The following is a 26,370-nucleotide window of genomic DNA, read 5'->3' on the forward strand; positions in this document are numbered from 1 at the left end:
TAAAGTTCATAAGGGAAAAATCCCAAACAAATTTCAACTTTATAAGGTTATTCTTAAAGGGAAAGGACTAGGAAGAGAAAAGGAAAGTATAAATAGAAATAGAGTCCTGGCCTTGATTAAGAAAGGATGGGTGAAGGAATAGGAAAAGAGTGTATCGATTGTAGATTTTAAAATTATGATCAGTTTCTTTTTCTCCTAGCCCTTTTTCTGTATTTAGCAGAAGTTGAACTGACCAGTTGTGATCATTTAAACAAGGTACATGTTGACTCAGAATTTAAGTGTATCATAGATAAGGAACAAACTCTCTGGATGTTTCTATCAGTGTAGTAATCCAATATTGTAAGGATTAAGTGTTTTGAGTTCAACTCTTTTTGCCCAGGGGATCAGCAGGAAGATAAATGGTTGAGTCATTTAAAGCAAAGAAGTTTCTATTTTGATCTCTTCACTTCAAATCTCCCATATGGCAGGTCCATCTACGAATTTGATTCTTGATATGAACTCATAAAGTAGAAAAGAGTATCTTAATGGATTGGAAAAAGAATCCAAGAATATGTTGTTTAAAAATATTAAAAACATCAAAAATCACAGAACTAAAATGAGGGAAAGTCTAGCATTTATTATGCTTCAGGCAAAAATGTAGAAAATTATAATTTCAAAATATTCAACAGCAAACATTTAAGTGATTAAAAGCAATAAACAAGGAAAGTACATTATGGTTAAATTCCCCATACATAATCAAATATTATGGAACTAAATGACAGCATCAAAATTCTTGAAAGTAAAGACAATCAAATGCTGTTTCAAAGTTCTGATTTTTTGTGTTTATACATACAGGTTTTGAACTGCCCTAACTAATCTTTGTAAGGGACTGGAAAACGTTTCTTAAATCCCAAAGTTCACTGGTTTGAGACTCTTCTCACTGGTAAAGATCAATGTCCCTTGCTTATCTGAGGAACAGGATAGAGATAGCAAGAGAAATAGAAAATCCAGTATCTTCACTCTCTTCAGGCTTTTCATTTTCTTCAGATACCTCCAGCTTCCAATTTTCAGAGAAAAAAAAAAAATGAATGAGGCCACCCAGACTGCAGGTTGCTGAAAAAGAGTCTGGGAAGAATTCTGATATAAAAAGATATGGTAATCTCCATTGTGTCCCTATCACCAACTGGCTGCACTAGAAACTTTTGGAAGTTTTCTCTTTGGGTGACATTTGGAACTTTCTTTCTTGGTTGGATTGAATTACCTCTCTTTCAATAGGAAAACTCCAATATGTAACCAGTACATATTTTTTAAAAATATATTTTCTATGATTTGTTTTTCTATCATTTTGAATAAATGAGTTTCTTTGCAAAAAATGAGCAATTAAATTCAATAAACTTTGGTGAATTTAAGTCCCTTCATCCTATATAAAAATCATATAAATAAGTATTGTTTTAGGTTGGGGGGGAGGGGGTTTCTGTATATGGGAATTCCTTTCTTGAATGCTATGCTTGTATTACAGCTGCAAATTTTCCTTTATTTAAATTTTTCAGAAAGTAGTTCTTTTAACTTACAGTTTACTATTTGTTTCTAACCAAGAGTTGAATATGAAGCTTCTTTTTTCTTTAGAGCAATCCAGTGTCGCTGACATTAGTGTACTGAGAACAGATTGGAAATGCAGATTAAAGACAACAAAGATTGACTCTTTATGTGTACAGATATATAGACATAGACAGTATTTATTCAAACAGAACAAAAAGCTGATAATGTGTTTTATCTTAGCACTGATACTTGGGTAGTAAAGTAAAAATTAAGAAAAATATGATAGGAAATAAGTTAACAGTGGCATATGTTGTTACCATTAAATATTGCATAAAGGTAAGAAACACATATTAATTTTAAAATTTTTGGCAAGTGTCAAGATGCTTTTAGCACTGAAATGCTAGGATTTCTGTGGCTGGAGAAAAGGGTAGAGAAATGACTCAAGAAGGATTCCTTGAAATGTCCCACCTGTTTTATAATAGTCACCATGCTGAAAAATTGGGTATATTGCTAATATTTCAGGTCCAAACTTTTTCATATTTTCAGATGCTTGGCCCTCTTGCCAATTGTTCACTTTTTCCTGATCTCATTGGCGATGATCTAGAAGCTAATATTTATTGATTTAGTGTTAATATTATGGATGCTTTAGCACCATGGATGGTCATCATGAAGTAGTAATGCTAATTGAAATAGTTCGAATGAATTATATAATAAATTAATGGAGTTCTTTTGAAAATACCCCTTTCAATCTAATCAAAAAGCCTCTATTTTCTTTTTTTAATTAAAGCTTTTTATTTTCAGAACACACATAGATAATTTTTTAATATTTTCCCTTGCAAAACCTTGTGTTCCAAATTATTTTCTCCCTTCCTTCTTTCTCGCCCTCTGCCCTAGATGACAAGTAAAACAATATATGTTAAATTTGTAATTCTTCTATATATATTTCTACAATTACCATGTTGGATAAGAAAAATCAGTTCAAAAAGGTAAAAAATGAAAAAGAAAACAAGTAAACTACAACAAAAAAGTTAAAATGCTTTATTGTGAGCCACACTCAGTCCCCCAGTTCTCTCTCTGAGTGCAGATGGCTCTTTTCATCACAAGATTATTGTAACTGATCTGAATCACCTCACTGTTGAAAAGAGCCATGTCTATCAGAATTGGTCATAGTACAATCTTGCTGTTTCCATGTATGATGTTCTCCTGATTTTACTCAATTCACTCAACATCAGCTCATGTAAGTCTCTCCAGGTCTCTCTGTATTCATCCTGCTGATCATTTCTTATAGAACAATAATATTCCATAACATTCATATACCATGACTTATTTAGGCATTTCCCAACTGATGGGCACCCACTCAGGTTCCAGTTCCTTGCCAAAATAAAAAGGGCTGCTACAAATAGTTTTGCACATGTGGGTCCTTTTATTTTTGTTATGCTTTCATGGAGACACTGATAGATCAAAGGTGAAGTACAGTTTGATAGCCCTTTGGGCATATTTCCATATTGTTCTCCAAAATAGTTGGATCAGTTCACAACTCCAACAACTATGTATTAGTGTCCCAGTTTACTCATGTCTCCTCCAACATTCATGATTATCTTTTCCTGTCATTTTAGTCAATCTGAGAGATGCATGCATAGTGATACCTAAAAATTGTACTAATTTGCATTTTTCTGATCAATACTGATTTTGAGGGGTTTTTTTTATATGACTAAAAATGGCTTTAGGTTCTTCACCTGAAAATTATCTGCTGAGATTCTTTGACTATTTATCAATTGGATAATAGTTTGTATTCTTATAAATTTGAGTCAATTTTCAACATATTTTATTTTATTTTTTTTATGTTCTCTTGTTTCTTTCTTTTTTATATATATTTTTATTTTTTATTTAATGATTACTTTATATTGACAACATTATCCCTTGCACTCGTTTCTTTTCCGATTTTTTTCCCCTCCCTCCCTCCACCCCCTCCCCTCATTTAGGCATAAAAAACCAGATCATAAATAAATGAGAGGAACATAGGATAGTTTACCTCTCAGACTTGTGGAGGAGGAAAGAATTTATGACCAAAAAAGAACTAAAGATCATTATTGATCACTAGACCAATAGAAATAGAAAATTTTGATTATATCAAATTAAAAAGCCTTTGTACAAACAAAAGTAATGCAAACAAGATTAGAAGGGAAGCATTAAACTGGGAAAACATTTTTACAGCTAAAGGTTCTGATAAAGGCCTCATTTCCAAAATATATAGAGAATTTATAAGAATCTATTTATAAGAAATCAAGCCATTCTCCAATTGATAAATGGTCAAAGGATATGAACAGACAATTTTCAGATGATAAAATCGAAACTATTACCACTCATATGAAAGAATGTTCCAAATCACTATTGATCAGAGAAATGCAAATTAAAACACCTCTGAGACAACGCTACATACCTGTCAGATTGGCTAAGATGACAGGAAAAGATAATGAAGAATGTTGGACGGAATGCAGGAAAACTGGGACACTGATGCATTGTTGGTGGAGTTGTGAATGAATCCAACCATTCTGGAGAGCAATCTGGAATTATGCCCAAAAAGTTATCAAACTGTGCATACCCTTTGATCCAACAGTGCTACTACTGGGCTTATATCCCAAAGAAATACTAAAGAAGGGAATGGGATTTGTGGTAGTCCTTTTTGTAGTGGCTAGAAACTGGAAAATGAATGGATGCCCATCAATTGGAGAATGGTTGGGTAAATTGTGGTATATGAATGTTATGAAATATTATATGTTCTGTAAGAAATGACCAGCAGGATGAATACAGAAAGGCTTGGAGAGACTTACATGAGCTGATGATCAGTGAAATCATTATACACTTCAACAACAGTACTGTATGAAGATATGTTCTGATGGAAGTGGATATCTTTGACAAAGAGAAGATCTAATTCAGTTCCAATTGATCAGTGATGGACACAATCAGCTACACCCAGAGAAGAAACACTGGGAAATGAATGTGAACTACTTGCATTTTTGTTTTTCTTCCCAGGTTATTTTTACCTTCTGAATCCAATTCTTCTTGTGCAACAAGAGAACTGTATGGTTCTGCACACATATATTATATCTAGGATATACTATAACATATTTAACGTGTTAAATGCCATCTAGGGAAGGAAGTGGAGGAAGGGAAGAGAAAAGTCGGGACAGAAGTGAGTGCAAGGGATAATGTTATAAAAAATTACTCATGCATATGTTCTGTCAATAAAAAGTTATATAAAAAAAGAAATGATGATTTATTTGAATTTATTTTATATCTGATAACTTTGCTAAAGTTGTGAATTGCTTCCAAAAGTTTTTAGCTCTAGGATTCTCTAAGTACACCATCATATAATCTTCCAAGAGTGATAATTTGGTTTCTTCATTACCTACTTTAATTCCTTTAATACATTTATTCTCTTATAACTAAAGTAAACATTTGTAATACAATATTCAATAATAATAACAGTGATAGTAGGTAATATTGTTTCACTCCTGATCTTATTGGGAATGGTCCTATATTATGCCTATTACATATGATGCTTTCTGATGGTTTTAAATAGATACTACTGATCATTTTAAGGAAAACTACATTTATTCCTAGGCTCCTTATTGTTTTAATAGGAATGGTTGTTGCATTTTTCTCAATTATTTTTCTGCACCTATTGAGATAATCATATGATTTTTGTTGGTTTGGTTATTTATAGAGTGAATTATAGTAATAGTTTTCCTTATATTAAAGCAGTGCTGCATTCTGGTACAAATTCTACTTTGTCATGGTATATTTTCCTAGTGATATCTTGCTGTAAACTCTTTGTTAATATTTTATTTAAGATTTTTGCATCAATAATCATTAGGGAAATTGATGTATAATTTTCTTTCTGTTTTGACTATGCCTGGTTTAGATATCAACAACATATCTATGTCAAAAAAGAAATTTGGTAGGACTCCTTTCCCTATTTTTGCAAATAGTTTGCATAGAATTGGTATAATGTCTGGGTTAGTTTTCTGGAGGGCCTCAGTATCAGGCAGAGTCAGGATCAGTCAAAGTCCTTGGTCTTTAGGAGGAGAAGTGAAGGAGGCAGGCAAGCTGCCATGTGGCTTGCCAAAGATGAATCCTGGACACTGGAGTCTGGAGCCCGAATTCGCTCTCCTCCTTGTCCTTTGGCAGAGTGATTCTGACCCTCTCCCTCAGCCCTCCAATCCTTGCCTACAATTACCTCACCACCACACATTCAGCAAGCACCAATGGTGAGGAGAACCATCACATCACCATCTCATTTAAATATATGTATATAGAACTCTTATCTTACATCAAATAAGTAATTAGCCTTAAGTGCTCTGCTGTCTGATTCAAGTACACCTTTTCAGAGTTTCAGCCCTCTACAAATTGGAATTAATTGTTCTTTAAAGGTTTGGTAGAATCCACATGTAAATCCTTCTGGCATGGAGATTTTTTTCTTAGGGAATTGATTAATAGCTTGTTCGAATTATTTTTTCTAAAATAGGACTATTTATGTAATTTATTTCCTCCTCTGTTAATCTGGGCAATCTATATTTTTGTAGGTATTCATCCATTTCGTTTAGATTATCACATTTACTGGCATGCAGTTGGGCAAAATAACCCCTAATTAATGCCCTAATGTCCTCTTCATTGGTGGAAAGTTCACCCTTTTCATTTTTTTGAAACAATTTGATTTTCTTCTTTCCTTTTTCTAATCAAAATAACTAAAGCTTAACAAAACGAACAAAATATGTTTTTTCATAAAAACCAAATCTTAGTTTTGTTTATTAGTTCAATAGTCTTCTTATTTTCAATTTTATTATTCTTCCCTTTTATTTTCAGAATTATAAATTTGGTATTTAATTGAAGGATTTTAATTTGTTATTTTTCTAGCTTTTTATAGTTGTGTTTGATGTCTTGCAGTTAGTCTGCTTATCCACTAAATTCTGAATTAGCACAGAGTAGCTAACACTGTTATGATTTGGCTAAGAGCTTCCTGGTAGATTTCCCTGCCATGTGAATGTCACTCTTCCCTGGGTCCCTGCACTGTGCCTGAGCTCAACCATCTCCCCTGTGCCCAATTGAAACAGAACTTTTCTGAAGTTCTTCCAAAGCACTGGAAATTTGTTATGCTTCAAATATTTGTGGGTTCTGTTACTCCAAAACCCATTCAGAGGCTTTATCTGGAATTGATCTGAGGGCAACCAGGAACAACTCAGAGAAAAACCTTTCTACTCTCTGCCATCTTGGCTCTGCCCTCTAATTTTCTTAATAGAGGATTTTTGAGGCCTTAACCACAGTACATCACAATGTCGCTTCCTTTATATTATCTGAAAAGACAACAGTAAAGATAGACTACCAAAGCCTGAAAAGTCTGAACAAGGATGAACCAAGTAATAAACTGTCAATGATATGCTGCAGAACATATTGATCACTGACAACAATTTACATTAGTTGAAAAGTTAACATATTTTAACTTCTTTCTTCTGGAGAAAAAAAATCTCTCTGAAATGCTGCCCTCTCCATTTTCATCTGTCACTCTCTCTAACACTATGTCATCTCAGACATTGCCGTTTATTTCATTTTTAAAACTTTTTACCTTTATGTTATAGCCCATTGACAATCTCTCATAATACTTAACAAATATTTGATGCTAATTTATGCACCATCCTGGGTTGTAGCACTTTTGCTCCTTCTCTGAGGAAAGTCTAAGGTTAATGAACTTTATTCATTCTTCTGTTCATGTGCTTTACTTTCAAAGCTAGTTTTACATGGTAGTTATGTAGCAAAACATTTTCAAAGAAACTTGATATACTATCATCAGTCCTTAAACTAGTTTATTTGACTATTTTCTCATCTTCTGAAAGTATTTCTACCAATACTTACTAAGAACTGTTGAAAAATTTAAAATATTTTCTATGTGTGTTGATGGAGAATTTTTCTTGGGTGAACTAATTTTATAATTGTGAAATACATCTTTTTTAGAGGTACATAAGGATCTCTAGGGAAGATTTAAATGAACACTTAGATTTTTGGATAATTTTACATACAAGTCACATAGTGATAAATTATTGTATTTTCCATGAAAATAAAATTTAAATCAAAATTAATAAATGTATTAATACAATAAATTTAATTTCTTTGATGCTCAATTCAGTACAACAATTATGAAATATATGTAAATGACAAATTTGACATATGCAAAATTTCAACATGGGAGCAATCTGTCATCATTCCCACTAAGGTGTGTTCATGACACATATGATGTATATTACCTTCTTGGTGCATAGAACATGAAATATGTAAATTCAAAGTAAATAAATTTCTTCATGAAAATATTAAAAATATAAAAATACTATTTTATGTTTTCAATAGTCATTTTTGTAAGAACAAAAAACTCATTCTTCAAAATAGTCTCACTTTTAAAATCAATACAACCCTCAAACTGTTAAAAACCATAATTAAAATTTTCAAAACAATTTTTCCTAAATTTTGTTTAACCTACTTTTTACTAAAGCTTTTTTTTATTTTTCAAAACATATGCATGGATAATTCTGCAACATTAGCCCTTGCAAAACCTTGTGTTCCAGTTTCCCCCTCCCCTTCTCCTATCCCTCTCCTCTACATAGCAAGTAGTATAATATATGTTAAATATGGTAGAAATATATGTTAAATCCAATATATGCGTTCATATTTATACAATTATCTTGCTGTACAAGAAAAATCAAATCAAATAAGAAAAAAATGATGAAGAAAGTAAAATGCAAGCAAATAACAACAAAAAGAGTGAGAATGCTATGTTGTGAACCACATTTAGTTCCCACAGTCCTCTCTCTGGGTGTAGATGGCTCTTTTGATTACAAGACCATTGGAATTGGTCTGAATCATCTCATTGCTGATGAGAACCACTGTACCTATTTAAAAAAAAAATTAAATCATCTCTTTGTAATGCGTCGCTAAAGTAGTGGTTATTTAAAAAAGGAAATATATTGGATCAACTAAAATTAGTACAAACAAGGTCAATAGATTAAGTAGCAAAAACACAAATTAAAAGGCCCAAATTTCAAAAATGTAATTATATTTATCATTGAGATTCATACATTTCATTATTGGTAGAGAAAAAATAATTGATTGAATGCCATCTTAATGCTTACAACTAGTTTTCATTGGTAATTGAAATAAGCTATTTTTTTCTGAAAAGGAAAATGTGTTTAGAAAGCAAAAATATTTTCTCAAAAGCTACATATAAAGCATCACAAGATTTCTTGCATTGTTGCAGGTTACTTGCAGATCCACTGAGTAAAAACCTTATTTGAGAGGAAAGGAATTCAGTTTTGTTATGGTCTAAATGAAATTTGGTAACTCACATGCCAAGTAGCTTCAAATGATATCATTTTCCGATAATATGATGGGAAGGAAAATGACCCACATATCTGAATATTCTTGTGATTAGTTCATTGAAAAATAAATAAAAAATTCTCTCCTTTCCATTGCAAGTGGATAAAATAGCATATTGAGTGAAATTAATTACATATATTATATATTATATATATTGTTATAACTGATGATAGGATTTATTATTTGCAAGCCTCTCAATGATATATCAAGATAAATTTTCAATGCAATTAAAATTGTTTAATGAAAATGAGATGTGGGATGATTATTTGAATTCATAATGATAGAACTCAATCAAAAATCTGGATGAAACGGAAGTCTGAAGGAATGCCCAAGAAGTAACCAAGTATTTATTAAATGCCTACTATGTTTCAGGCACTGTGTAAAATTTCAGGAGTCAAAGAAAGTAAAAACAGTCCCAACTCTTAAATAATTCATAACCTTATTGTTGTTAATATAAATTATGGTACATTCTGCAGTTGGGTCACCTTTCAAGCTATAGAACCACTTATATTTATAAATGGGAGTGAAGGGCTATATATTTTTTTCAAGTTGTTAACAAAATAAATAATCCCTTAAAAAAAAAAGGAAGTTCTTTAATGTTATGACATATACTGAGGACACACTACTTCTATATTGGAAAAACAGATTTTTTTTTTTCATTCCATTACACTTTGAAGGATGTTAGAAGTAAAAGAAGAAATTGTCATTTTTCCTGCTGATAAAAAAGATGAAGCACATTAATTTTATATCAATTTTTCCCTCTATAGTTTAGTTGGCTATATTTTATACTAATTGTTCTTATTATACTGCCTTATTAAATACCACTTTCAAAAACTAACTAATTTTGCCTAATTTAGCCTGCTAAATAATTATTGAGAAAGGCAAATTAGTATATAGAATTTTTTAAAGCAACTCCCAAATTACTCAGCGCTATTCCTAGAACGCTAAAAGAAATGTAATAGCTTTACTCTGGGAAAATGATCAGTGTAAATTGGATTTAGGAACTTAGATTTGATTTATATTCTTCAAAAGAACAATGAACCCATTTTCTGCAGACAAATATGATATGCTTGCACTTGTTCTGTCTGGAAAAAGGGAACTTTAATAGGCTTATCTTGTAAAAGTATGATGAGACAAGGTTTTTAAACCTAAAAAAATCTCCTATTGTAGTAACAAATTTTACTACCATTAGTCACATTTTTTATTGAAAAATTCAGTGGAAAATTCAATATAAAAGATCTGCAAGAAATATAAAACATTTGAGATTAATAATAAGGCACTAAAGTAAGTTATCAGTACTCTTAAAGCTGACATTATTATTAAGGTAATTTGAAAGAAAGGTTAGGGCTGATTTGTGTATGATTGAGTGACTCTAAAAAAACAAAATTGGATAGGAAAAAGTAAAAGTATTACTAAATTGGAAAGTGAAAGGAAAATGGGAGTGGAGGGCTGATAATATTGGAACCTTACTCTTATCTGGGTTTCAAAGGAAACGTGTATCTGGAAAGGTATAGAAGTCTTCTAAACATGTAGAGTGGAGAGAAAACTGGGAGACAGGGTAGGAGAAATGTTTTAAGAGAGGTGAATGAATTTGGGAGTGTGGAAAAAAGAGGGAGATTTTTGGAAGAGTATGTAGATAGAGATTAGGAAGTAATAGGAGGATTCTTATGGGGCAGGTAAAGTAAGGGGTGGGAAAATGGGGAGAGAAGATAAAGTAACAGGGATAATGTAAAAAGAGAGGCAGAAAAAATAGTGAGTAAAAATAATATGGTAGGAATTCTCTAATAATAAATATAGTGTAATTATATTAAAGATAAATATATCAAGATTACACAATTACTGAATGTGAATGGGATGTTTATAGCAGTTCTCCTTGTGGTTTTACAAAGAACTGAAAATTATAGGGATCCCCATCAATTGTGGAAGGGCCAAATAAGTTATGGTGTATGGCTATGATGAAATATTATTATTCTATAAAAAATGATGAACTCAATGATCTTAGAAGGGCATGAAAAAACTTGCCTGAAATGATGAAGAGTTAAGTGAGCAGATCCAATAGAACATTGTATACAGTAACCACAATATTCTTGAAGAATGACTTTGAATAAGTAACTCATTTTGACTATTATAAATACATAGTTTTAAATTAAAGGACATATGAAGAGAGATGCTACCTGCTTCCAAAGAAAGAACTGATAAATAGAAATATAGAGAGAATAACTTTACGCACATACATATATACATATATTTGTATATACACATGCACTTGCATGTTTAATGATAGCCATCTCTGGGGGCAAAAAGTAAAAGAAAAAAAGGAAAAAGAAATTTACATGATACTTATTATATTTTTGGATGCAATAGCAGGTTGTACATGGTAGATTTGCAGTATCATGAGCAATCACTTTATGGTATTATGGAAAAATTTGTTTTCTTTCATGAATTGAAAATAAAATAAACTTAAAATAACAAAAAGACAACATAACTATATGATTATTCATTGAAAAAAATGAGTAATAATAATAACAACAGTATATTTTAAGGAAATTTGGATTAAAAGGAAGTCTTCTATTAAAATATCATTATAATAATTTTTATGTTATATTATGAGCTTGTAGAAAATTCCATCAATAAGTAAATAACTATATGTTGGATGTTTGTATTTTTATTTTTTATATTTTATATGTATACATCAAACATATATATAAATATAAATAAATGCATATTTACATATTAAATTTTTATTTATATTTTATTTATTTCTATGTTGCTATAAAATTATAATAATTTTTTAGATTTATTTGAGTAAAATATTTTCTAAGACAATTATTTGTGTAGATTTATGAAAAGCAGGAGCAAGGAGCAACAATTTTTTAAAGGAAGAAACTGCCAACTAAATTTTGAAAAACACTAAAGTACCATATATGTGCATTCACACACAAAAATATAGCATTATAACACAATCTCACTTTACCCTAGCTGATTAAAAACTGTTTTGATATCATATTTATGTTTTAGTAGGAATGAGTTTTTATCAAAATGTGGTATTTCCTTTTAAATCCATGTTAAGTTCTGGGAATATATAAAGTAGAAGGTCCCTGCTCTCAAGTAGCATGCATGTAGAAGAAAATACATATGAAAGGAAGCTTGAGGAGTTGGAGAAGATGACTACCTGGATTGAGGACACTTTAGAGAAAGTCCAGGAGGAGAGCTAAAAGTGCAATCTGAGGTAAAATGAAAATATATTGGACATTCCCCTTGACATAAAGGAATAAGCCAATGAGAGAGAAAGGCCAAAGGGGCAGGAAATACTTCTAATATGCAAAGTCTAAATCTGGAATGAGCTTCCAGAGTGAAAAGGTTTAGGTTTCTAGGGAAAGTCAAGGAAGAAAATGAGCAGTGTAATATGAAGAGGAATGAAAATATCAATTTAGTTTCAGTAGAAAATGGAGTGAAGATCTAAAATGTTCTTCAAGAACAGGAAACTAGGCCTTTCTAATATTCCTAATAAGATTTTATTATCTTATTTTATTTGTCTAGGAACAAATATCAATTCCTAAATTTGGGTACAAAAAATCAGGTTCACAAATACAAGATAGAAAGGCATACTGAGACATCAGTTTGAAAATATTTGGGAGTTTTCACTAGATTCTAAATTGAATATGAGTCAGTGGTATAATGCAGTAACTGAAAAAAGTGTAATCTTGGGCTATATAAATGCAGCACCAATTCCTAGAAGAAAAAGACAACAATCCTCTTGTATTCGGCCCTCAACAGATTTCCCGTAGAATATTATATTTCATTTTGGATGTCACAATTTAAGAAGGACACTGATAATCTAAAGAGTATATTGATGATGATAATGATGATGATGATTATAATCATCATCATCATCATCATGACAGTGAAAATTTATATAGCTTTTTAAAGTTTGCAAAGTACTATGCATGTGTTATCTCTCTTGACCTTGAATTAAAGTCATCATTTTTAATGGTTTGCTCTGAAGAAGACAGACTTGGGAGAGAAGGAAAGGCAAGATTTTAAGTATTTGAAGGATCATCATGTAGAGAAGATTCAATTTGGCCATAGAGGTCAGAAACAGGGACGATGGTACAAGTTGCAAAGAGACATTTTAGGCTTGATGTCAGGTTAAATAAAGCCCAAAAATTCCTAACAAGTAGAGCTGTCTCAAAGTAGAATAGGTTCTTTTAAGAGATGGCAACTTCATCCTCATTGCAAATCTTCACACAGTTGCTTGGAAGGTAGGAGGTATAGAATATAGAACATTGGGCCTAGGTTAAGAAGACCTAAGAAGACTTACTAGCTCTGTGATCCTGGACAAGTCATTTAATTTTTGCCTCAGTTTCCTCACCTGTAAAATATGAATAATAAAAGTATCTACCTCACAGGGTTGTTTTGAGATCAAATGAGATAGTGCGACATTCACTATAAAATGATTAGTATAAACCTAGCATATAATAAGTTCAATATAAATGTTAGCTATTATTATCATTCAGCAAGGATCCCTGTCAGGGATAGGGAAGACTAGGTCTTGAAATTCCATTCCAACTATAATTCTATGAGTCTTATTTTTAAATATGTATTTACAAAAATTCAAAACTAAAAACTGTTAATGATCATGCCATTATGGCACAGCATTTTATTTCCTTCCGGAATCACTTTCCTTATTGGTAAAACACGAAAAAGTATTGTGATGAGAAGTAAACACTATAAAGTACATTACATCTTGTAAATTCTAAATTACTATATACATACCAGATTAAGTGAGAGGGAAACTAGATATATGCTTTTATTGATATAGGGAACTATCATTGAGGAAAGTCCTTCCATTAATACAAGTGAGGCATTAATTCTACAACTCTAGTTTCAGAAATGGCCTGGGACAAGGAAAGTATAAGTGATTGTTCCAGTCACACATAACATTTATGGATCAGAAGTAGAAATGGAACCCAGGACTGTTAGGCTCCAAAGATGACTATGAGAGGTTGGCTCAATTATGCTACTAATAATATTGCCATGAGTCTTCTCATTTTCTGAGAAGTTGCCATTCTTTAATGATTCTTTCATATATTATTTTCTTCAGACTATTGCATAAAGTAAAATTTGTATTTTGTTAATTGATTAAAATTATGGCAATATAAAATCTTTTATTTTCTAAAAGTATCCTTAAAAAGATCCAGTAATATATAAAATGAAAGAATTACATATACCTTATCTGATTCCCATATGATATTGCTTTTTCAGTGAGATTTCTGTAAACTTTGTTTCCCTAAATAATGTGATTTTGAGTATTTGTCATGAGTATCTACTAAAAACTCTTCTTTTGAATTTTTTGTGATTTCATGTTATGTTACAGAGCTTGTCTTTACTATCAAGATCTGTGATAATGATGTAGTAATTTTTTTTCAAGAACATTTTGAGGTTTGTTCTTAAAACTGAGGGATGACATCTATTACTTCATAAAAAAAAGAGAGAGAGAGAGAAGATTCTGATTCTAGTCTCTAGTTCATTTCTTTCTAGGTATTTTGTTGATGGTATATATTGCAGTGATGTGCAGCTTAATTTCTACCATGATCCTTTACTTGACTTATGTATTTGCACAATTTAAGGGCAAATTATTTTATAACAACCTTTCCAAAATTTCTGTCACAGATGATCTGGTTCTGAATTGTTATAAAATAGTAAAATACATTTTTTTAATTTCTCAGTTTCTATTTTAAAAATTGATATGATTTGTCCATTTACTTGACCCAGCATTCTAAATATATAATTAACTGAATTCAAGGGGCTGTTACCCACAGAGGGCCTTTGTATTACACTCTTGGAAATTAGATATTTTATAAACTCCATCTGGAGACAACCAACTTTTGATCACTTTCTTCAATATAGTGCCTTATATCCCTTTACTATTGCTAGGAAAAAACAATATCAATAATTTCAGATTAATTTTTCTAAGTTCTTAATGTTTTTATTATATTCTCTGAGAATGCCACTCAAACTTGTTTCACCCTTTTTTTTTTTCCTAAGAAAATATAAAGCTTTTCACAATTGCTACAGAGTAATGAACCTTGAATTTTATTGATATTGCGTAGGGTATTTTAAGATACTTTCCAAATATGTATCCTATTACACTGTCTCAAAAGTATATATTACTATTGTGTATTAATATGAATATTGAATAATTGTTTTTAATATATGTTTTATATTAGGTTTTAAATTTAAGAAGCCAGTTTCTTGACTCAGCTTTCTCTTTGATAGTTTAATGCTTGATTTGTCTTGCCCAGGGAAAAGTAAGTTATCTATAAGTTTTATATTCATACATTAATTCAAATTATACTCTGGATTACAGATTGAAGTCTTCACTCTCTTACTGTTATATACATTAGAACTGTTTACAATAAAGTTATTATGACATTTTAATATCATTTGGAAAATATCCCATTAGATGCAAAGACTATCAAATATTTTTGGTGGAGCCACAAAAATTGATGTTATACCTTTGTGTCAATAGTTAAAATGTTCTGATGCAATTGCATCATTAACTTGAAAGTAATACTTGGTTCAATGTAGGATAGATGAAAATGGATTTAGAGTTAGAAAAAAACGATAATGGTCTTAAACACTGTCCTTGGAAAGCACTATGCTATATAAATTGTTCTTGATAATGTTGTCCTGTTTTACTGTTCTAAAGAACAAAATTTTCCATATATATATGAAATATTCCAGTATTCTCACTGTTTTTATAACTTTTCAATATATCTGCAATACATAAATAAGTACTGCGTCAACAAGGCAGTCTAATTGTTATAGAGCTTTAGGCATATTGTTCAATAATTAGCAAATCAATATCTCTTTATATCTGTGCACATTCTTAGATACCTCTTTTGAAGTCTATCATTCTTCAGTCTACAATTATCTTATGTTTGTAATTTTTTTAAATGATAATGTTATGAAGACTTTATAGAAAGTACATAAACATGACTTTAGATTACATTTAGAGAGGACATTGATTTTCTCATTTTTAATAATAGATATGTGAAGCCTTCTATTAAGAAAAGGGGGATCAAGTTTGAATCTGAAAAGAATGTGATAAGCTGTTTAAACAGTAATTCATTTTGGATCAGTCTTGAATCTGAAAAGAATGTGATAAGCTACTTAAATACTGATTCTCATATCACTATGAAGAGTCTCAGTTGTGATAGGAGTTCTGTAAAGAAACTCTAACTGAACTTACCTCTCTTTATGTAACTATTCTGATATTCTAGTAATAGTGAACAAGTTTGTTCTAACTTTCACTTTCATCCTGTTGGACGTTTTTTAAAACATAGAAATGGCTAGAACTTTTTCCACATTTCATCAGATTCATGCCATCAAACTAAAAAGGGCTTTTCAAATTTCTAGTTTAAATATGCTCATTTTCTTTTAGAAAAAATAACTTGATTGATCAATATTGATTATTAAATAGGATTGGTTATGGTTCTCTTTATGTAGTGTTTTCAATTGATCTAATTGTTCATTTTAATACCAATGCCGAAAAGTTTTATAACATAGTTACAGATCTATGTTATACACCATTTCCATTTTTCTTCATATGTTCTTTATAATTCATTTGGGTATTTACAATAGTCAAAATAGCTCATTGACTCAAAGTAGTCCTTAAGATAATATTGATATCACTTCAAATAATGTTGTCTTGGTTCTGTTAATTTTGCTCTTCATTTGTTCATGCAAATTGTTCCATGGTTTGTTTTGTTTTGTTTTTTTTTCTGAAATAATGGAGTTCATCTTTCCTTATAACTATTGATTTGCTATTTATTGATATTGATTTGCTATATATATAGATAGATAGATAGATATAGATATCGATATTGATTTGCTAATTATTGAACAATATGCCTAAAGCTCTATAACAATTAGACTGCCTTGTTGACGCAGTTGTTCTTTATTTCTTTAAGAAGCACCCTGTAACTGACATTCCAATTTTTTGATTTGTAGATGAATCCCTAAATATTTTGTGCATTGTGTAATAATTTTAATGGGATTCCCATTTCGATTATTAACTCTTAGATTTTGATGTTTTTATGCCCTCCATCTTTTATGCCCTGCAACAATGCTAAGGCTATTAATTGTTTCATTTCATATCTTTGCTGATTCCCTAACATTTTCTGAGTAAACAGTCATGTCATCAGAAAATGGGGATAGTTTTATTTGTTCTCTGTCATTGTTTTTTTCTTTTTTCTTTTATTTTGCTATTGTTACTATTGGTAGTATTTCTAAAATTATATCAAATAATAATGAGAATGAGCAATCTCATTTTTATATTTTTTGAGAAAGTTTTAGTTATAGCCTTAGCACATGATTTTACTTTTGGTTTTACATAGCTTTTTAACTGACATTTTTAAAAGTCCCTCAATGCATGTACTTTGTAGACTTTGAAGTAAAAATAAGTGTTATGTTTCATCAAAATTATTTTTATGCATTTATCAAAACAATTATGAATTTTGAATGATTTGTTTTTTTTAATATATACTTATTTAAAACTAAATACAAAATAATAAAAGACAGAAAAGAAAAAAAAAAAAAAAAAAACAGATTGCACTGTGCCCAGCAGAACATCAGAGAAGATTCAAAATATGTAACAACAAATTTCCATTTCAAGAAGGCATATATAATGGCAGATAAAATTATATTCATGATTGTCCATCTTTTCTTTGCTTTCTTATAGGTTATACTTTTGTTCTTTTTTTTAAAAATTTTATGTTTATGTTATTTTATTCTGTTTTTCCCTTTCATTCTCATCCTCCCACTTCCCACAAGCAAGCTATAGTTAAGCATGAGTATATTGATAGATAAATAAGGATCATACATATACATGCATATATTTGCATTCATCTATCTAACACATTCTTGTGAAGTTTTAAGAAATACCAGCCCTCTTCCCTCTCTAATGCCTCTGCATTTCATTCAGCTAGCATAATTAATATTTTTACCTTCTCCTAAACAATTTGGATTTTTAGAATCAGATTATACTCAATTCTGCTCCAATCTTAGAGATTTGGTTTACATTTTCACATAAAAACATTTTATCCTTGTTTGCTCTGTTGAACTTAGTCCAAAACCTAATGTTGGCTCCTATATGTTAAATTTTCTGGGTTCAGGTTTGATTGAGACGAAATTCTAAAAATCTTCAATTTAATCCTTTTTTTTTTTTCCATTCAATATTATCATTAGTTTTGCTGGTTAAGATTTTTTGGCCACAGGCTTAGTTTTTTAGATTGTTGTGTAATATTCTGGGACATGTGGTCTTTTATTGTAGATGCTGATAAATCCTGTATTTTTCTAATTGTAGCTCCAGCATATTGAATTGTTTTTGTTGTTGTTGTTGTTTGTTTCTTGTAGAATTTATTCTTTGATCTGGGATTTTTGAAATTTAGCAGTAATATTCCTATGGGTTTTCCCTGTAGGATGATGTTGTGATCTTCTTCTTCTCAAAACACAGCCAGGTGATCAAAGTTCAGATCTTTTATTATCTCCAACATAGCCCGGTTAGCTTAGAGGCCTATCTCTCTGCTTGGTTCCAAGAGCTCCTTCCGAATGTCACCAAATCCAAAGGTCTGGTCCTTCAGCCTCTGCCTCTGCTTTCTTCTGCCTCCAACCAGCACAGAGATGGAATGAATCTCTGAAATCTCGACTTGTAGCTTCTTCACTCTGAGGAACTTCCTTGACTGGCCCATTGAAGCTCTATTTATGCTCAAGAGAGGGATTGTGGGTTTTCTCCCATAGTGCTCTCTGGCCCAAAAAGCTTCAAGGGAGGTGTGAACGCATTGAACTCCAATGAGTAAAGGTGTGAACACAAGCCTTGTATTAATTAGTTCTACTTAGTACCTTGTTTCAGGTTCTGCCCAAAACATCTTGTACGATTAGATCAACTCTAATTAGTTAGCAGTTAGTAAGGATTCCAACAGGATGAGATGGTGATTGGTGGATTTTTTTCTATTTCTACTTTGCTCTTGTGTTGTATCACTCTGGAACAATTTTCTTTGATTATTTCTTGTATTATTGTGTCAAGGTTTTTTTTTTTTTTTATCATATCTTTCAGGTAGTCCAATTATTTTTATGTTTTCTCTTCTTCTCTTCTTAATCTGTATTTTAGATATGTTGTTTTTCTTATAAAATGTTTCACATTCTTTTCAATATTTCTAGATTTACAGTAACTTCACTGGTTTCCCCTTGCCCAATTCTAATTTTCAAAGAATTATTTTCTTCTTTAACATGCTGTATCGCCTTTTTCTAGTTGGTTAATTTTTTTTCATAATCTTATTTTTTAGGGGTTTTTTAAAAAAGTTTTTCCTCAGTATCCCTCCATTTGATTTTTAATTCTTTCTGGGCAGGTTGCCACTTAACATTACTATTTGGGCTACAAAAGACTCTATTTTTCACTATCCTACTCTGATGATGAACCTCAGGTTTCCCTCTTTCCATAGTAAGTTTTATGATTGGGTTCCTTCTTCTTTGCTTGTACTTTTTTTTTTTTTTTTTTTTTTTTTTTTTGAGAACTATTAGTGTAATAGTTCTAATCCTGGGCTGGGGAGACCCAGAGAATACTGTTTCTGGCTTCACTTCACTTCTCACCTCTGACCTGAAACCTTAAACCCAAAACTCCACCCTCCCTCAAAGCGTGGGCAGTCAGCAGCTTCCCTGCCTTATTGTTTTTGTACTAACAAGTGTGCTAGTTCCTTCTCCTTTAGAGCAGTGTCCTAGCAGTACAGCTGGGCCTGGCATTCCTGATCAGCAGAGGTTCCTTCTGAATTTTTTTGTGAATTCACTAGTACTGGGAGTTTTTATTTTTCTTTAGTAATTTTTTTATACCTAGTACTATTTCTGTTTTAAGATTACATTTTTAAGGATCTTTATTTTGTCTTCTGTTAGTATAAGTATTTTATATTTTTTAAGTATTCCTTTAATTGTTTTCTGTTCTCAGTTTTGGGAAAATCTGTTCAAAGTAGGTTCTTATAATTTTTATTTTTTTAATTTTCTGGTTTTGTTGTAATTATACCTTGTACATCTGCTATTTTGTTTGGTTTTTCTTACCTCCTTTTTAAAATTAGATTGTGAAAATTCTATCAATTTTAAAGACTTTTCAAAGAACAGCTTTTAAAAGCATTTTTATAGTCTTTTGAATTTCCTATTTATTAGTCCTTTAATTTTCAACATCTCCTTTCAATGCTTATTTTGGTTTTGTTTGCTTCTTGGATTTTTAATTTTTAACTATATATTCAGTTCATTAATCATCTTTTTTCCCCCTATTTTGTTAATGTCTATATTCAGAACATTCTAATCCCTCTTGGAGTTCTTGATAAATTCATATAAGTTTTATGATTTTTTCTTATTTCTCTTCCTTTAGATTTTAAAGTCTCTCCTGTTTGATCATAACATGAAGTTTGTCACTGGAATTGTTAAACTTATCCACTATGTTTCTTAGTTTTAGCAGAAGATTTTCTTTCATTGTTTTGGTTTTTTAGACTTTATGCATGATGAATACTTTTGACTGGAACTTTACTTTCTGTATTCAGAAGTGTCTTGTATTATTACTTGCATTTTGGTATTTGGTCTTTTGTTTCTATAACTTTAACATGCATATAAAGCTTAAGTTTATCTTATTTGCAATATCAACATATTTACTAACATAATTATTATGGGTTCTTTAAAAGTTAATGCTTTTTGCTTCTCATCTTCCAGTTTGCCCTTCATGTCTATATAAATATTCATTCCAAATCAATTGTTCCCTCAGGTACTTCTTTGGAAAGTCTTCTTTGGATTTTTCTTCCCATTCTTCAATTTATTTCTGCTACGTAAGCAATAAATTCTACATTCACTCTTATTTCTCTGTGGAGCCATTTGAGATCATCAGCTATAGTTACAAAATCTCTTGAGAATATACAACATCTTTTGCATGTCTCATCAGGCATTGGTTCAATTTCTTTTATATTACAGAATTTATTCAGAGATCTTTACATTTAATTAGCTGTCTTGGTGGTCCTCTTTTCTTGTGTTTCAATAGCTTCCTTTTGCTATATCTGTGGTTGTTCAAAGTTTTTTAATAAACTTTCTTGAAACTGATTTATTAATCTTATCTTTTTTTCTTATATTCCTCTACTACTCACTTTTTTCCTCTTCTTTGATGACAGATCAATTATGGGCTAGACTTCAAAGCCATTTCAGTCTCTTCCTATGTTGGAAAATTCACATTTTATTGGCTTCAGTTCCTGCCCTACATGATTTTGGGGGGGTGACAGAATTGGACCTATCCTTTAGATTTCATCTAGTCCTAAACATATGATAGAATCTTGTCTCAGTTGCCTCTGTTCTTTAATTCTCTGGTTAGACATTGTTACAGCTCTTGCCACCCCAAATTGAACATACTTTCATTTTCCTGTATCTCCACTTTCTCAGGTGTGTGTGTGTGTATGTGTGTGTGTGTGTGTGTGTGTGTGTGTGTGTGTGTGTGTGTGTTCAAGGCTGAGATCTCTGCTACTTGTTATAGCATGATGGAATGAGGATAGGTACATGATGTGTAGCAGAAGCAAGTAAACTGCTAAGTAAATCCAATAACACAAACCTCTTATCCTTCTCTGTCGGAACTCAGAAGCTAATAGAAGTGATGATGCTAAGCAAGCTCATTAGAGAATAGAGATTAGCATCCTCTGGGATTAATGAATTGGTTGTTAATTCATTAGATTTCTTGGTGGCTTGGTCTATGATGAAAGCTTCAATTATGTCTTGCACATAATTGGTTTTAAGGGAAGGAGTTTTGTGAATTCATGAATTTTGGAGAAAATTTCTGGTTTTCTAAGTCTTCTTGATCATATAACCCAGAATTCTTTTCTTTTTTTTTAGCTTCTTAAGTTACTTTGTTTTTATTATTATTATTATTATTATTATTATAGCTTTTTATTTACAAGATATATGCATGAAAAATTTTTCAGCATTGACAATTGCTAAACCTTTTGTTCCAATTTTTTCCTTCCTTTCCCCAGCCCCTCCCCAAGATGGCCAATAACCCAGAATACTTAACAACTTAGATTCCAATGGAAAAGATACATAAAGGAGAGCTGGGGGGAAAAATTAAGTGTAATATGAAGCTAGACAGGACATGATATGGAATACAGGTTTTTTGCAAGATGACTAGAAATTCCACCCATCAGGGTTAAAAGATTCAGAGGAAGAATCAAAGGTTTCAATGAAGGGTAGGAGGTAAGGAGTAATGATGAAAAAGGCCTTCATGGCACAATGAAAAAATTACCAGTAATCATTTTCATCACAGTGATCAGGATTCTAACTCAATTAGGATTATTGCCAGAACTTAGTTCATAAGCATTTCAGGGACCTAACAAATCTGTATAACTCTGCCTGAATCAATAGAATCCCCACTGTATATCACCCTAACTATGATTTCCCCTATTTTGCCTCTGCTTCTTCAAAATAGATAATGGATGAGGATTTTAGGAAGTTATTAATATTATTATTAAATTTAGCTTCTGCTTAAACTAGCTGATATTGAGTCTTCAGCACTACTTTTTCAAGTATGATTATCTGCCAGGGACAATTCATCAACTACATGTCTCATTAAGTAGTATGATAGATAGGATTTGGATGGAGGACAGAGCATGGAGACAAGGGAGAGTTAGGAAGCTCTTGTAGTTGTCCAGATGTGAAGTAACATTAAATAGTATTTACAGAAGGAACAAAAAGAAAGATAGAGATAGAAGTAATGCAATGAAATAATTAAAACAAAGATTGAATAGATATAGAAACTTGGAGAAAGAAAATAAAAGATGAATTAAAGTAATTAATCCTTAGTTAAATGTTGATTTCATTAACAGGAATAGGTCATTTTGAAGAGCAACTAGGTAGGATAGTAAATAATGTGTTAGATCTTGAATCATAAGTTAATTTGAAAGCATTCCTCAGAAACTTACTAACTCTACCCGACAAGTCACAACTTATAACTAGTGGAGTTCTTTCATCTGGAAAATGAGCATAAATACTTCTTAGAGTGTTGTGAGGTTCAAACAAGATAATATTTGCAAAGCATTTTACAACCCTTAAAGTACTAGACAAATGTTAACTATTTGATAATAAGTCTGCTTTGAGTAGTAGATGAATTAGAAGATTACAACCTTATCTGATAATGTTTTATGCTGCTAGATGATTATTAATACAACTTAATACCTTCCTCAAATGGTCATAATTCCTATTAGATTCTTAGCTATAAAAATTTCTCTTAAAAACATTTCCCAATTAATAAATAGTCAAAGGATATGAACAGACAATTTTCAGATAATTAAATTAGAGCCATTTGTAATCATATAAAAGTGCTCTAAATAACTATTGATTAGAGAAATGGCAATTAAAACAACTCTGAGATACCACCTCACACTTCTCAGACTGACTAAGATGATATGAAAAGATGACAATGTTGGAGAGGATGTGGGAAAATCGGGACACTAATGCAATGCTGGCGGAGTTGCAAAGTGATCCAAATATTCTGGAGAGCAATCTGGTATTATGCCCAAGTAGCTATCAAAATGTGCATACCTTTTGACCCAGCAGTGCCATTATTGGGTCGGTATCCTAAGGAAACCATAAGGGGAAAGGCTCCACATGTGCAAAAAAATGTTTGTAGAAGCTCTTTTTTGTGTTAGCAAAGAATTGGAAAATGAGTAGATGCCCATCAATTGAGGAATGGCTGAATAAGTTGTGGTATATGAAGATAATGGAATATTTTTGTTCTATAAAAAATGATGACCAAGCTGATTTTAGAGATTTACATGAACTGATGCTGAATGAAACAAGCAGAAGCAGGAATACATTATACATAATAATAGCAAGAATGTGTGATGATCAACTATGAAAGATTTGGTTCTTCTCAGTGTTCAGTGATTCAAAGAAACCCCAATAGACTTTGGACAAAAAAATACCATCTGCATCCAAAAAAAACAAAACAAAACAAAACAAAACAAACAAACAAAAAACAATGGAGATGGAATGTAAATCAACATATGCTATTTTCATTTTCTTTTTCTATTTTTTCCCTTTTGCTCTGATTTTTCTCTCCCAACATGATTTATAAAGCAATGTGATTTAAAAATAAATAAATTAAACTCATAAATAAAGAAAAAAATTTACAAGGGAATTCTTACAAATAGGATTGTGTTAGCACTACCATTTTAAATTTTATATATTTGTTTATAATTGACCTTTGCCTCAATATGTCAAGAAGTGGTTTTAATATATATTTTATTATAGTAGAAAATAATAATTAAATTTCAGTCTAAAAAAAGTGCTATATGAACAGAAAGAAATATATTTGGTTCAATTATCCATGGACAAGATGATGAGTAGAAATTAATTAAATGAATAGATGTCCTAAAACTGCATTTTATCCATGATTTTTATCAGTTTTTGTCAAAGCTACTAATAAGTTTTTTTTTTTTAACTAAATGATTTGAGTGTTACTTGTTTTCCCTTCTCTGTCACTGGAGAAAGTGAAAAAATAAACATTCTGTTATCCAAAAGGTAAAAAGAGCAGAATGTTTAGCCTTATATATCAATTTTTCCCCTAGAATATGAGCAAGCAAGAGAACAGTAAAGCATGAAAAAAAAGAAGAGGAATTGTTAAGGGTTAAAAAGCCTTTAGAAGGCAAGGAATGTGGCTCAAGGCATATGGGAGGATAAGGAGATACCCAGACCCAGGCAAGTCCTACATGGAGGTGGGGCATAGCCCCAAGAGGCGGTATCTGACCCCAGGTACCATATCTCCCTCCTTAGTGCTCTCAAAGCCTAGCACACCACCCTCACTCTTCTCGAGCTAGTTCCATTATGCCAGGTTCCTAGAGGACTTCCCCTTTCCCTGGATTCCTCAGAAGGGTAGAAATATGTGCTATCTAAGAATAAAGTTCTCTTTCACTTCACCTCTACCTCCTGATGGTCTGTCTATATGTTATCCGGGTTGGTGCCTGAAGACGAGTAAGTGTGGCCTAGCCATGCCATCCATGGATGGGTAGTAAAAGTAGCTCAAAGGGGTGCTACAAGGTTAGGGTAGCATTAAGAAACACTACAGAAATGAGCAAGAAAGGGGAAAAATGACTAAAGGAAAGAGACAGAACTTTAAATTTTAACCAAATACAGAAGGTAATTCTATCATATGAACTTTAATAATGCATTACCAGAGAAGTAATTAAATTCAATTCATTCAATAGTACATGTCACATTACTAGTCATAATATTTCCAGGAGAATTGTTTTCAAAAAACAACAAATGCTTTTCACTTTTCTCTCTTTAACAAAAGATACTTCAGTATTTGGCAGCTTCCCGAAAGATTGAGTAAATAAGCAACATTATTTCTAATGAGAAATAAATATTTTTCTATTACTAGTCATAATTATTATATTTTTACTCATGAATCTATTTTTAAATAGGAAAAATAATGAAATGAATATTTCATAATTAATTATGAAGTTTTTAACATAAATCTAGCATTCTAAAAATGAAATCCTGTCTTCAATAAGATAGAATTATAAAATGAATTCTCTTATTAGAAAATGCTATTAAGTTTGTAGGACTAGAAAATTTTATTTTGTAAACTGTTATAAATTATAATCTGGGCATATTTTGCTAGATTTTGCTAGATTTTTGAAGCATTTCTAAGTATTATCCCACTCATTCTTTTGTAATTAGCCATGTAAGGTCTTAAGAAGTTAAGTGGAAAATTTAAAGAATACATTGGACCTAGAGTCAGGAAGACTCTTCTTCAGTTCAAACCTGGCCTCACATATTAATTAGCTATGTGACTTTGGGCAAGTTATTTAACTTTGCCTCAGTTTTTTAATCTATAAAATGAACTGAAGAAGGAAATGGCAAACAACTCTGGTATTTTTGCAAAGAAAATCTCAAATGGAGTCACAAAGAGTTGGACAAAACTGAATAAAAACAATAATTCTATATACTGTCTCTTCAAACAATAAATAGAAATAACAAGAACAATACTCTGCTCTAAATTCATTATTTAGTAATAACATTCAATGCTTCATAGATAAAGATGCTACAACTCAAAACTTATAGTTTAAGAATATGACAAAATATTTTACCAATTATTCATAAAGCAACGTGTATTAAAAAATAAACTTACAACAAAAATAAACTTTAAAAAGACTTTATCGACTCTCATTGATTTACTAAACACTTCAACAAAGATTTAATATGGAATCCCCAAAAAACAGTGGTAAATAAAACCAAAGAAAAACACCAATAAGTTTCTCCATTGAATCTATGAGGTATAACAAGACTCAATGGGAGACTTAATAATGTCTTTTCCAGGAAATAACCCTCAGCAAATGAATCAAAGCC

Source organism: Antechinus flavipes, chromosome 1 (genome assembly GCF_016432865.1).
Source record: "Antechinus flavipes isolate AdamAnt ecotype Samford, QLD, Australia chromosome 1, AdamAnt_v2, whole genome shotgun sequence".
Taxonomy (NCBI): Eukaryota; Metazoa; Chordata; class Mammalia; order Dasyuromorphia; family Dasyuridae; genus Antechinus; species Antechinus flavipes.